Genomic DNA, 12,265 nt, shown 5'->3' with positions numbered 1-12,265 from the left:
CGGGGCTTAAGAGCCCCGCTAACAACCAATCTCCATTACCACAAAATCAGCGCCTTTCATAGCCAGAAAACACCATCACCAGAGAAACAAAAATCACCAGGCTCCAGAGAGAAAGCAGACTGAGAACAGAGCTCAGAGCCACAGAGGAGATACACCGGCCTCACTCCCGAGGACGCGGCAGCAGCACTTTACTGCCGGCGGCAGCGGTGAGTACACTGGACGGCTACAGCAAGCCGAGGTGAGCTGCTGTGGAACAGCCAGGTGGGATTTCTTGGCGCTGGGAGCATCTAAAGCTCCCAGTGGCTGAGTTCAGCACACGCTGCAGGGATTCAGAGTGGAAATCAAAACCAAGAAGAAATACGCAAGCCTCACGGCCGAGGGTATAGCAGCGACGCCATATTGCCACCGGCGGCAGCAGCAGCGAATTCACCGAGTCCAGTACAGCTACATCTGCGCACTCAAGAACAGTGAGTCAAATTGCGGGCCACAGAGGAGAAATCCCAGTACTGTACTCCCTGGGACTTGACCCAGTGGGGAAGTGGGGGTGGCAGAGATATCACACCATAGGAGAACATGCAACCTGGCACCCCCCACAGTCTAAAGCAGCCTCTATCGACACTCTGGGTCGGAGACTCTGTGATACAACCCAGTAAAGGAGTAGTGGGGTCTGAGATACTACTGACTCGAGATCCAGAACACCTTAAGTGAAGTCATAGTGACCCAAGGGAAGAACCCAGAGAAGGCACAAACTTCCGAAATCATGGGAAAAGGAATAATACTGGAGCAATGAATGCCCACAACCCCACAACATCAGAACCCGATAAAACTGAAAATCAGAGATTTCTAGAAGATCAAATCAGGAAAATAACTGTAGAAATAATAGAGGTGCTTCGAAAAGAACTCAGAGAGAGCCAAAAAGAGATAAAGGATGCAATTAATGAAGTAAAGGCCTCAATTCAAGGTACAAACAACCGATTAGACCACATGGAGAACAGAATCTCGCTCTTAGAAGATGATCATTCCAAAAATGAACGCATAGTTTCTAATCTAGAAAAAAATAACCGACAGCAGGAATCTGATATTGAAGAAATATGGGCCCATTTTAAGAGAGCTAACCTAAGAATAATTGGAATAGAGGAGGGAAAAGAAAGTGAAACCAAAGGGATCAACAATCTCTTCAAGGAAATAATAGCAGAAAATTTTCCAAACATAGAGCAAGAGGTTGATACACAGGTCCAGGAAACTTATAGAACTCCCTTTAGACAGGATCGGAGAAGAGGATCCCCACACCACATAATTGTCAAAATTACCACTGTGGAAGCCAAGCAGAGAATCTTAAAGGCAACAAAAACAAAGGGCCAAGTGACATTCAGAGGCAAACCAATTAGAATCACTCCAGACTTCCCAAACCAAGTCATGAGAGCCAGAAGGGCTTGGAGTAACATATTCCAAACTCTGAAAGAAAACAACTTCCAGCCAAAAATGTCCTACCCAGCAAAACTTTCTATCAAATTAGATGGAAAAATAAGAAGCTTCCACGACAAACAGAAACTGAAGGAATTTATGTCTTCAAAACCAGCACTAGAGAAAATACTCAAAGAGATTAACTACAAAGAAGAACTAGATAACACACACCAGAACCAGAGAAATAAGACTTTCCATCCAACAGACAACTAAGATTGGTTATCTGTGGAGATTCATTACTTATGTTATAGTCTTTTACCTATCTCTAAATGGTATTGTTTGCCTTTATTGTTGTTAATTTTTAGGATTTCTAGTTGGAATATTAATATACCTTCAGATATAGTATTTGGAAATATTTTATCCCATTCTATTAGTAACTGTTAACTCTGTTTACATTGTCTTTGGATATACAATATTTTTTTATTTTTTAGGGAGTTTGTATACTCTTCTGTTGCCTGTGTCATTGAAATCATATCCAAGAAATCACTGCCAATCTCAATGTTGAGGTTTTATGACCCAGATTTTCTCCTAAAAGTTTATAGTCTTAAGATTTATATTTAGGTCTTTTATCTATTTTGAGTTAATATTTGTATATGGGATTAGGTAAGGGTCCAATTTTATTCTTTTCCGTGTAATTATTATTTTTCAACAATATTTAGTTAAAAGATTATTTTTTCCACCACCAAATGTTCGTGGAAACCTTGTCAAAAATAACTTGACAATATAGGGAAGAATTTAGCTCTAGGCTTTTATTTAACTCCAATGGTTTATATATCTGCCTTTAGAATAGTACTACACTGTTTCAGTTATTGTAGCTTTATATGGTTTGAAATCAGAAAATATATATCTTCTAGCTTTGTTCTTTTTCAAGATCGTTTTGGGTATCGAGTCCATATTCCATATTAGGATAGATTTTTTTTTCTGAAAAATAAATATATAAATATATGATAGTTTCACCTACAAAAAATAGAAAAAAATATTCTCTGGTAAGAAAGAAAGTAAAAAGAAATATTGAAATGTTATCTTTAAGTCATCAAAAGCTTGGTATCAGACAAATGAAACTGTTATGTGAGATTATCATTTTTAATTTTGGATAAATTGCTATAATACTAGATGTCAACCACTAAGCCAAGCATGGGAGGGAGGGATGGGGAGAGAATGGGGTGGGGATCGGGTGGGGGCTGAGTGGGCGATGTGTGCATGTATGTCTACAAAAGTTTGTATCCCACTATGATGTATGAATACAGTGCACCAATAAAAAAAAAACACAGAAACAAATTTAAAAAAAACCCTTCCATTATGTTTGAGCCACTCTGCTCTTGAATCTCTTCATGATGGTAGCTCCATTTACATTCATACTAACACCCAAAGCAATTAATCCAACATATACTTATCTCTGCTCTCTGTGCCAAGTGCTATGCTCTAAGTGGGAAATTTAAAAAACATTAAAGTATGGTTCTTGACCTCAAGGAGGTCAAAAGGTGTGTAATAAAGTAATCACAAAGCAAGGGAGGGCCCCATAGTATATCAGAGAAGGAAGGGCTCAAAATCCTGCCAACCTCTCAAAGTGCCACCGACAGCCTTTCTCAAGCATCCAGTGCGTGAGGTGACCAGTCAGTCTTCACAAAAATGGTAGGAGCAGCGAAGCTCATTGGCACCCCTCTCTCCCTCCTGTTCATATTCCTCCTTCCTTCACTATGTTTCCCAAACCTCCATCTGGCTACCTGCCTCCCATACAGAACCCCATCAGTTGGGATGACAGCCTAGGTATATATTCCCACCAAAATATATGAACTTGTCTCTCAAATTCTCACTGCCTGGATGGCTTTACAAAGTCAATATGAGCCCAATTACTAAAGGACTCAAAATTTCTTCTTCTCTAACAATAATAGCTAACACTATCAAATATTGGGTTTTTTTTTTTTTTTTTTTGCGGGCCTGGGGATGGAATTCAGGGGCATTTGACCTCCAAGCTACACCCCCTGCCCTATCTTTTATTCTTTGTTTTGACACAGGGTCTCACTAAGTTGTGGGGGGGCTCACTAAGTAGCTGAGGCTGTCCACAAAACATGATCCTCTGGTCTCAGCCTCCCAAATGCTGGGATTGCCAGCGTGCGCCACCACGCCCAGCTTCAAATATTTACTATGTATGCACCAGGTACCATTCTAAGTTCTATACGAATCATTTAATATTCTCTGTAGTCTGATAGGGAAGGTAGAACTAATGTGAAACTGAGGCACAGGAGCAGGCAGAAACTCAGGCTCACACAGAAAATTAGTGGTAAGTATTTGATCCCAGGTGGATGAACGGATTATAAAGCTATGGGATATGTACACAATGGAACTTTACTCAGCCACAAAGAACAAAATTAATTCACTTGCACGGAAATGTACAGAACTGGAGAACATTATGCTAAGTGAGATTAGTCAGTCACAAAAAGTGAAAAGTTGGATGTTCTCCCTAATTAATATACAGAAGCTAGGGAGAAAATGGGACATAGGAGGGACTCCAGACAAAGGAAGAGAAACCTTACACTAGTGAAGAAGGTGACCTAACTGAGGGGGCTGGGAGGGAAAAGAGGGAAACACATACAATTCACAAACTTATCAATCACTAAGCAGAACATGAGGAGGACGGAGGGGGAGAAAATGAGATGGGGATGCACTAAAGGCATGATATGTGCATATATGTCCCACCATTCTATACCTCATCAAGATGTGTGATTACAATGCACCAATAAATTTAAATTATTAACAATAAACTAAAATAAAATAAATACAAATTTTAAAAGTAAGAATCAATGGAAATTTTGAGTAAATAATACTGGAAATAATAGTATAAGGAAAAACAGAACTATTAAGCAAAGCACTTACATTTGGGAAATACTTCTATCTGTGACATGGGGTTTCCTGCCCCGTCCAGTGGGCACAGTGTTGACTGGTTTTTGTTGGTTTGTTTTGCTCTGCTTTGTTCGTTTGGTACTGCTGGTTGAATGGTTGAGACCAGGGGCATTCTACCTCTGAGCTATATCCCCCGCCCACTTTTATTTTCTGTTTTGAAACATGGTCTCACTAAGTTGCTGAGGTTGACTTTGAACCTGGGATCCTCCTGTCTCAGCCTCCCAAGTATTGAGATTGCAGGCATGTGCCTCCAGCCTCAGCCAATGGTGACTCTTAATGTTAATTGAATCATCAAGTTTGGTTATCAACACTGTCTAAGGAGGTTCTTTTTTAGTTAAGACATTCAAAGAATACAAATGACACCCCCCACACACATGCACACAAACTTAGATTACATAGACCAAAACCCATGAAAAGGAATCAATTACATAAAATTTACCAAACAAGAAACAAACAGACACATCACATCCACATCTATCCAACAGTAGTTCAATAAGGTATTAACTGTCTCTGCCATCTTAACATAGAAATGAAGACTAATTCAGGGTGGCAGAGATAAGTCACTCTGCTGGTTCTAACCCATTTGTTTTTTAGGCAACACACTTTAATTTATTTTTTGTTTTGTTTTGCTTTGTTTGCAGAACTAGTGATCAAACCCAGGGGCATTCTGCCTTTGAGCTACACCCCCAGCCCTATTTTTTATTCTTTATTTTGAAAGAGGGTTCCACTGAGTTGCAGAGGGCCTCAATAAGTAGCTGAGGCTGGCTGCAAACTGAGATCCTCCTGTCTCAGCCTCCCAAGAACTGGGATTACACACGTGCACAACTACACCCAGCTATATTTTAACTTGTTATCTACTTTCTTGCCATATACTTTATGTATGTCTTGCTTTTTAAAAAAAATGATACAACATAGTGAACAGGGAAGAACTCTGACTTTGTGGCTAGACCGGCCTGGGTTCAAATACTCAGGTACTTGATATCCACTTGTTGGTTGACTTTGGGCAAATTATATAGCCTCTCTGGGTCTGACGTCCTTAGATAGAAAGTGAGATTATAGCTAATTTGAAGAAATGATATAAATAGTGAAGTCAGTACTTGAAACAGGCCTTGAAGAGTGTAGAGTGAGTCCCTGAGAACTGTCAAATGTAGTCATTGCTCAAATTTGGGGCTTTAAGGTACAGTGGTCATGAGCTGTAGTTGATCATTGTGTATCACTCTCTCTCTCTCAATGTCAATTTTGTGGCCACAGAAATGTGAAATCTAAGACCTCTGTCAGCAGGAACCTCCTATATCAATACATCCTCGCAATTCCCTCTGAAAAAAAAAAATGCCTCTTAGAAAAATACCTGGCCTGGATATAGGCAATGAGCTGAGGTGTTTTTTAACCAACCTGGCTTTAGGTAGGAAGAAAAATTTTTTCTATTTTTTTATTCCATTATGAGCAAGGTGCTAGAGCTGGAAGCTTTCGAAGGATCCACAAGAAAGTTTGAGTTTGAAAAAAACAATGTACTAGTACTGACTTATACAAACAAAAATCTTATTAAATCAAAATTAATAGCGGTTTAGTTAAATGATTTCAAAATATAATAGTATGCTGAGGGCCAGAAAAATCAAGTCCTAATCTCTAGAAGCCATAAATATTACCTTACTTGGAAACAAAGACTCTTTGCAGATATACTTAAGGAGTTTGGAATGAGGAGACAGTCCTTGATATTCTGGGTAGGCCTTAAATGCCATCACAAGTGTCCACATCAGAGAGAAGTTAGCCAGGCACATGACTGTAACCTCAGTACATGGGAGGTCAAAACAGGAGATGGCAGGTTCAAGGCCAGCCTTGGAAACTCAGTGAGACCTTTAGCAACTTAGCAAACCCTGTTTTAAAAGGAAAAAAAAAAAAAAGGACTGGGAGTGTTGATCAGAGGCAGAACACTCCTGGGTTCAGTCCAAGAGAGAGAGAGAGAGACAGAGACAGAGACTGAAGGAAATTATACAGAAGGAGAAGAAGGCCATACAGAGATGGAGGCAAAGGTTGGAGTCATGGCAGCCACAAGCCAAGGAATGCCAGCAGCTTCAGGCAGCTGAAGAGGCAAGGAATAAATTCTCTCCTAGAGCCACTAGGGGAAGCATGACTCTGGCAACACCTTGATTAATCCAATGAGCCTGACTTTGGACTCTGGCCTCCAGAATTGTAAGAGAATAAATAATAATAGTCTCAGCCCTTCAGTTTTCTGTAACAGGTATAAGAAGTTGACATCTGCAGCTCAACTATCTTCAATAGTAACATAAGAAAGATCATCTCATAAGGCTGTGAATTCTTGATAATTCTCAACTTTATGGAAATCCTTTTATAAATTTACAGCCCCCAAAAATAGGTAAAAGCCAAGTGGATAGATTTTAGTATATTTGATATGGTGAGGAATGGGGCCTCCAAAAAATAAGAGTTCCTATGAATGTGAACGTCTTGATATGCTCCTGAGCCTGTAAATTCTGAAATGCTTCCAACTCACTCAAAACACTCCCAGTGGCTTCACTGGGATCAAAGACTACTTTACTGTTAACTACAGATCCATCCCCCTCACCCCCACCTCTCACACACATACCAGAACACAGAGAAATAAGCACATAGCTAGAGGAAAAAATAAAAATGTACTCTACTTTACTGTTAACTACAGATCCATCCCCCTCACCCCCACCTCTCACACACATACCAGAACACAGAGAAATAAGCACATAGCTAGAGGAAAAAATAAAAATGTACTCTTAATAACTACACTTTTTGCCCAGTTCTATTACTAATTTGTGTTCTTATAAAGACTCTGTCCAAGTCATAAAATGCATGTAGGTGATCACAAATAGCACAATTTGGGCTTTGTCTATAATTCAGGATATTTTTCTACCATCTGAAAGTTGTTTCTCTCTGAGAAGTCTTTAGGATTGCAAGATTAATGATTTCCCTGAAATAGTTAGAAGACAAAATAATTGAGCCCGAGAGGCAGAGTGTTGCGAGGCAAAACTTCCTGGATGAGCTGTCTTTGAACCTAGGTGCCCCTGGCCACGTGAGCCCGGGCACAGATCCGCCTGCCTGGAACGCAGGGCCAATAAATGTCCTCTAGCAGTACTTGCACTTCGACAAGTCTGACTTGGAACATCAGGAAGATGTCAAAATCTGCTTGACATTCCCTCTGGCTTGTGATAATGATTTTCTCCTCTTTCTTAGACTCTTCTGGGTGTCTTGAATTTTTTGAGCAAAAGGAATGATCTCCATCACAATAGAGAAAAGAATGGGAAAAAGTGGACACCTGAAGTCGCACTGATTTTGTGCTAATGTTCTAAAATGAATCTTGGAGTCCCATTTTTATCGCTTGGTGCATATTTGCCGTTAAGGTAGGTTCCTTTGTACTGACCTGCTCTGAGGTCTGCTGGCAGAGGGCCTGGTAGCGCAAAGTGAGTTTTCCTCTTCACTCTGCATTCTCCTCTAGAGAGGTCCTTTGGGGCTCCAAAGGCATTGCAAGTGTGACTCACTGAGGTCTCATCATGGTGAAACTGAGCAACACAACTCTGAGACAGTTTCTAATAAACCTGCCATGTATATGATAATATTTTATTTCTCTTTTTGGTACTAAGGAATTAAATCCAAGAGCATTCTACCTCCAAGCTATACCTCATCCCCCAGCCCTTTTTATACTTGTGTTTTGTTTTGTTTTGTTTGAAACAGGGTCTTACTTAGTTGGTGAGGGCCTCACTAAGTTTCTGAGGCTGGCCTCCAATTAACCTGCAATCCTCCTATCTCAGCCTCCCAAGTACTGGGATTACAGCTTTGTGCCTCCACACTGGGCTGCTACTGTAGCATGTTTTTAACTGAGACTAATTTTCAGTTTCACTTTGACCCATAAGGAAGCCCAAGAAACATACTTTTGGCTCTGACTGAAGATTAATTTCAAATTAACCATAAATCTTTATTATTCTTATCAAACCTTCACATGTGGTCTTCTCCTTGGCTAGAGACTAATCCACAAGCTTGGCAACTTCTACACAGAAAGAGGTGATTCGCCTTCCAAGCAGCCTCAGTTTCATGATTCCAAACACCATTAGGTTCAGCTCTGAAAACAATTAGGAAAGGCTCACCCAGCTGGAGCCGCAAACACCGATAATCCAAAAGCCTCATAGGCAGCTTTGTGCCCTTTCAACATTTTCCCTCTCACTTACCTCGAGAGTCATGAAAACCCCAAAACCTCTTTAAGAGCCGTCACAGACCATTGTAGAAGCATCAGCTAGTCCTGAAAGCACCGTTGCCATGGGGACAGAGTCCCACGATGTCTTCCTTTTCAACTAAAGCCTGTCTGGAATATTTTATCAGTGGACGATAAAGTCTGTTTATTAAAAGTTCTTAGTAATTTAGGCAGGCAGTCTTTGTAGTGTTTAAAATAACCATAAATTATACAGAGCCGTGTTTTCTATGGGTTAGAAGTCATTTTTATAATGTGAGTTTCCAGATCATGTTTTGTATGTGAGTTATTTCCTTCTGAAGCTAATTACTCGAGGAAGAAAGGCAGGGTGAGAATAAAGAAGGCCAAGCCAGGCAAGAGGAAGAAGGAAAAGGTTGAGCATCTTCCTGAGAGATCACAGCATCACACTCAGGTAGCCATGTTTCTTACTGTGCTCTGAGAGAAAACAACTTCAGTGGCTGGAGAGGGGCTTCAGAGGGGGAGTACAGTTCTCAGTAAATTGTGGCTACCTCTGACCTTCACGACCCTAGCTGGGCCTGGGGCAAGCTCAGTGGTTTCCATGCAGTAAAATGTAGAGACTTTTTTTTCTTTTCTTTCTCTCTCTTTCTCTCTCTCTCTCTCTCTCTCTCTCTCTCTCTCTCTCTCTCTCTCTCCTTAGATATACTGATATATTTCCTCAGGACTGGTCCAGAGGACCATTCCCAGCATGTGCTTAAGGCCACCCATGTCCTCACCCTTCAGCTTTTATTTGTTAGATGCATTAATTCATGCAAGATTTTGCTAGAAACAGTTACTTTTTTTGCTTGCTTTGTTAAAAAAATTGAAAATTGGGGTTGGTTAACAGTAACTAATATATGATATAACATATATATTTATGTGTTATGGTACCCAGTCTTATAAATTCTTTTATGTTACATCTAACACTTCCAGTTCTTGTGACGATGCCACAGAAGAGACAGTATTTACTATTCATTGTTATAGATGAGATCGATGACCCCAGAAACCTGTAATTCCTTCCTTTCTTATATTCTATTCAGAATGTCACAAGCTATGAGTGAATGAACTGTAAAGAACTCACTGGTAGCCAAGCATGGTGGCGCACACTTGTAATTCCAGCATTTGGGAGGCTGAGACAGGAGGATCATGGTTTGAGGACGGTCTTAGCTACTACTTAGTGAGGCCCTTTGCAACTCAGTGAGACCCTGTTTCAAAATAAAGAATAAAAAATAGGGCTGGGGTTATAGCTTGGAGGTAGAATGCCCTGGGTTCCATCCCCAGTACTGAAGAAAAAAAATTAACTCACTGGTATCATCAGCACCCCTACTTTCTCACCTAGTTTCCTAGTTTCCATTTTTTCTCAACTCCAAAGAATAACAACTTCTTCTCCTTCTACTTTCTTCTTTTCCTTCTCCTCTGCCTCTTCCTCCTCCTCCTTCTTTCTTCTTCTTCTCCTTCTTCCTCTTCTTCTTCTTCTTTTCCCTCTCTCTCTCTCTCTCTCTCTCTCTCTCTCTCTCTCTCTCTCTCTCTCTCTCTCTCTCTCTCCTCTCTCTCTCCTCTTTAGATGTATTGATATATTTCCTCAGGACTGGTCCAGAGAACCATTCCCTAGAAAAACTGCCTTCACTAAGTATAAATCATTGACCTAAAATAGACCCTTCCCACACAGACTCTCTTAGAGATTTAATACCCATTTATCCTAATGTGATGAATATGGGACCATGAAGATACCAGCCACTGGAAAGCTGGAGATACAGTAGCAAAGGAGATAGAATCCCTGTCCTCCTGGGTTTCTTTTTTTTTTTTTATTGGTACATTGTAAACATACATCATAGTGAGGCTCAGAGCAACAGAAACATACATGTCCACAATATTCTTGTATATTTCCCTGCCGGTCCTTCCCCGTACATAAATATTTACATTGATATAAATAACTTGATGTATGAACAAAGGATTATCTGAACTGTTCTCTTAACATCAACAGGTCAGCTCATTTACGAATGATCCCAGGCAAGAGGCCACATTTCTATTTTTCTGACCCCACAGCTCCAAGTACGTATTATCTACCACGCACGACTCACAGGATCACTGGCCTCATAGTTAGAAAAGTGGATGAATCGATATAACATTTGATGTTAAGTCCAGAGTTATCACCGGGCAGTAGTTGAGCCTTCTGGATTATGTTTAATACTTATCAAAACAGTAGCCAGTGAATATGCTAAACGAAGCCACAAAACCAGGACGAGAACAGCAGCCGTTAGTCGTGTCGGTCTCCACACACACGGGCCGAGGCTCAGAGCAGCGCAGGTGCGGCCACCACTGGCCCAACACAGAGGCAACGCCGTCTTGACTGCGGCACGATGCTTGAGGCAGCTCAGTCCATCCATTTTGAAGAGTGTGAAGAAGAAAAGATAACAGGAACATTAAGACATTCTTCCATTGATCTGTATCTCCATCACTCCTCTAACAGTCACTTGGTGATTTATTAACTTACAGTATTATTTGTTCATGTTTCTCCTAAGACAGCAAATACCGGACATGCAACTGACTCGGAGCGGTAACCAGTTCTCATCATTGTACCAGCCTTAGTCGAGGAGGTAACATACTTGATTCACTGAGCATCTCCCTAGTTTAATTTACAATAATATTATTTTCCTTACTTAAATTTCTAAACCAACCATACTTAAATATCTTCATTTTAATCGCATACTTATATAAATATACGTATCCATTTGTTTACATTGTCCTGTCCACTTTAATAACACAAACTTTAAAGTTCATGAACACAAAGACAAGAACCGGGTTCTGTGCCCTGAAGTCTGTCGACAGCATTCTCTCGAAGACTAGATATCCAGACTAGATATCCCTGCGAAGCTCCTGGGTTTCTTAATCTGTGCCCTTGGCAGTATAATCCCAGCCCTAGTAACATCATATTTATAGCCTTAATGTTAACTTCTAGGAGCAAAACCATGAAATTCCAAAGTTCTCCACAAGACTTTCTCCAGGAAGCCCTTTGGTTTTCCTCCCAGATTTGAAAGTGTTGTGATACTTGCAGTCTTTAACTGTGTGGTTTGGTCACCAAGCAACGCTGTCATACAAAACAGTCCAGAGAAAAATGGAGTTTTGATGCAACTGGATTCCTCAAATTATGAGGAAATACATAAGCCAGGACAATGTTTCTTCTCCTTTTCCTCCCCCTCCTCCTCCTCCTCCTCCTCTGATGATGATGATGATGTGTGTGTGTGTGCATGTGTGTAACTGGGGTTGAATCCAGGAGCATTCTATCTCCAAGCTACACCCCTAGCCCTTTTTATTTTTGTTCTGACTGAAACAGTGTCTTGCTTGGTTGCTGAGAGTCTTGGTAACTTGCTGAGGCTTGCTTCAAATCTGCAATCCTGTCTCAGCCTCAGGATTACAGGCATGAGCTATCAGGCCTGGCCAGAACAATGTTTCTTAGCACCCTCTTTTTTTCCCCAACCACTACTCTCCCATCTTGTGTGTTTTGCTTGTTTTACCTGAGCTGCCTAGAAAATAACCTTCTCTGGCTCCCACCCATCTTTTCTTCTGTCTTCTACCTTATGTATTTTAGGTTCTGTATCACAAAAACCCAAACAAATATCTTATCAAGGTAGAACCTTCTCACAGAGCAGAAGAAAGGAAGAAGCTGATGAAGAC

The sequence above is a fragment of the Muscardinus avellanarius genome (genome assembly GCF_963383645.1).
Source record: "Muscardinus avellanarius genome assembly, chromosome: 6".
Taxonomy (NCBI): domain Eukaryota; kingdom Metazoa; phylum Chordata; class Mammalia; order Rodentia; family Gliridae; genus Muscardinus; species Muscardinus avellanarius.
The sequence above is the reverse complement of the archived record's forward strand: the minus strand, read 5'-3'. Positions refer to the sequence as shown.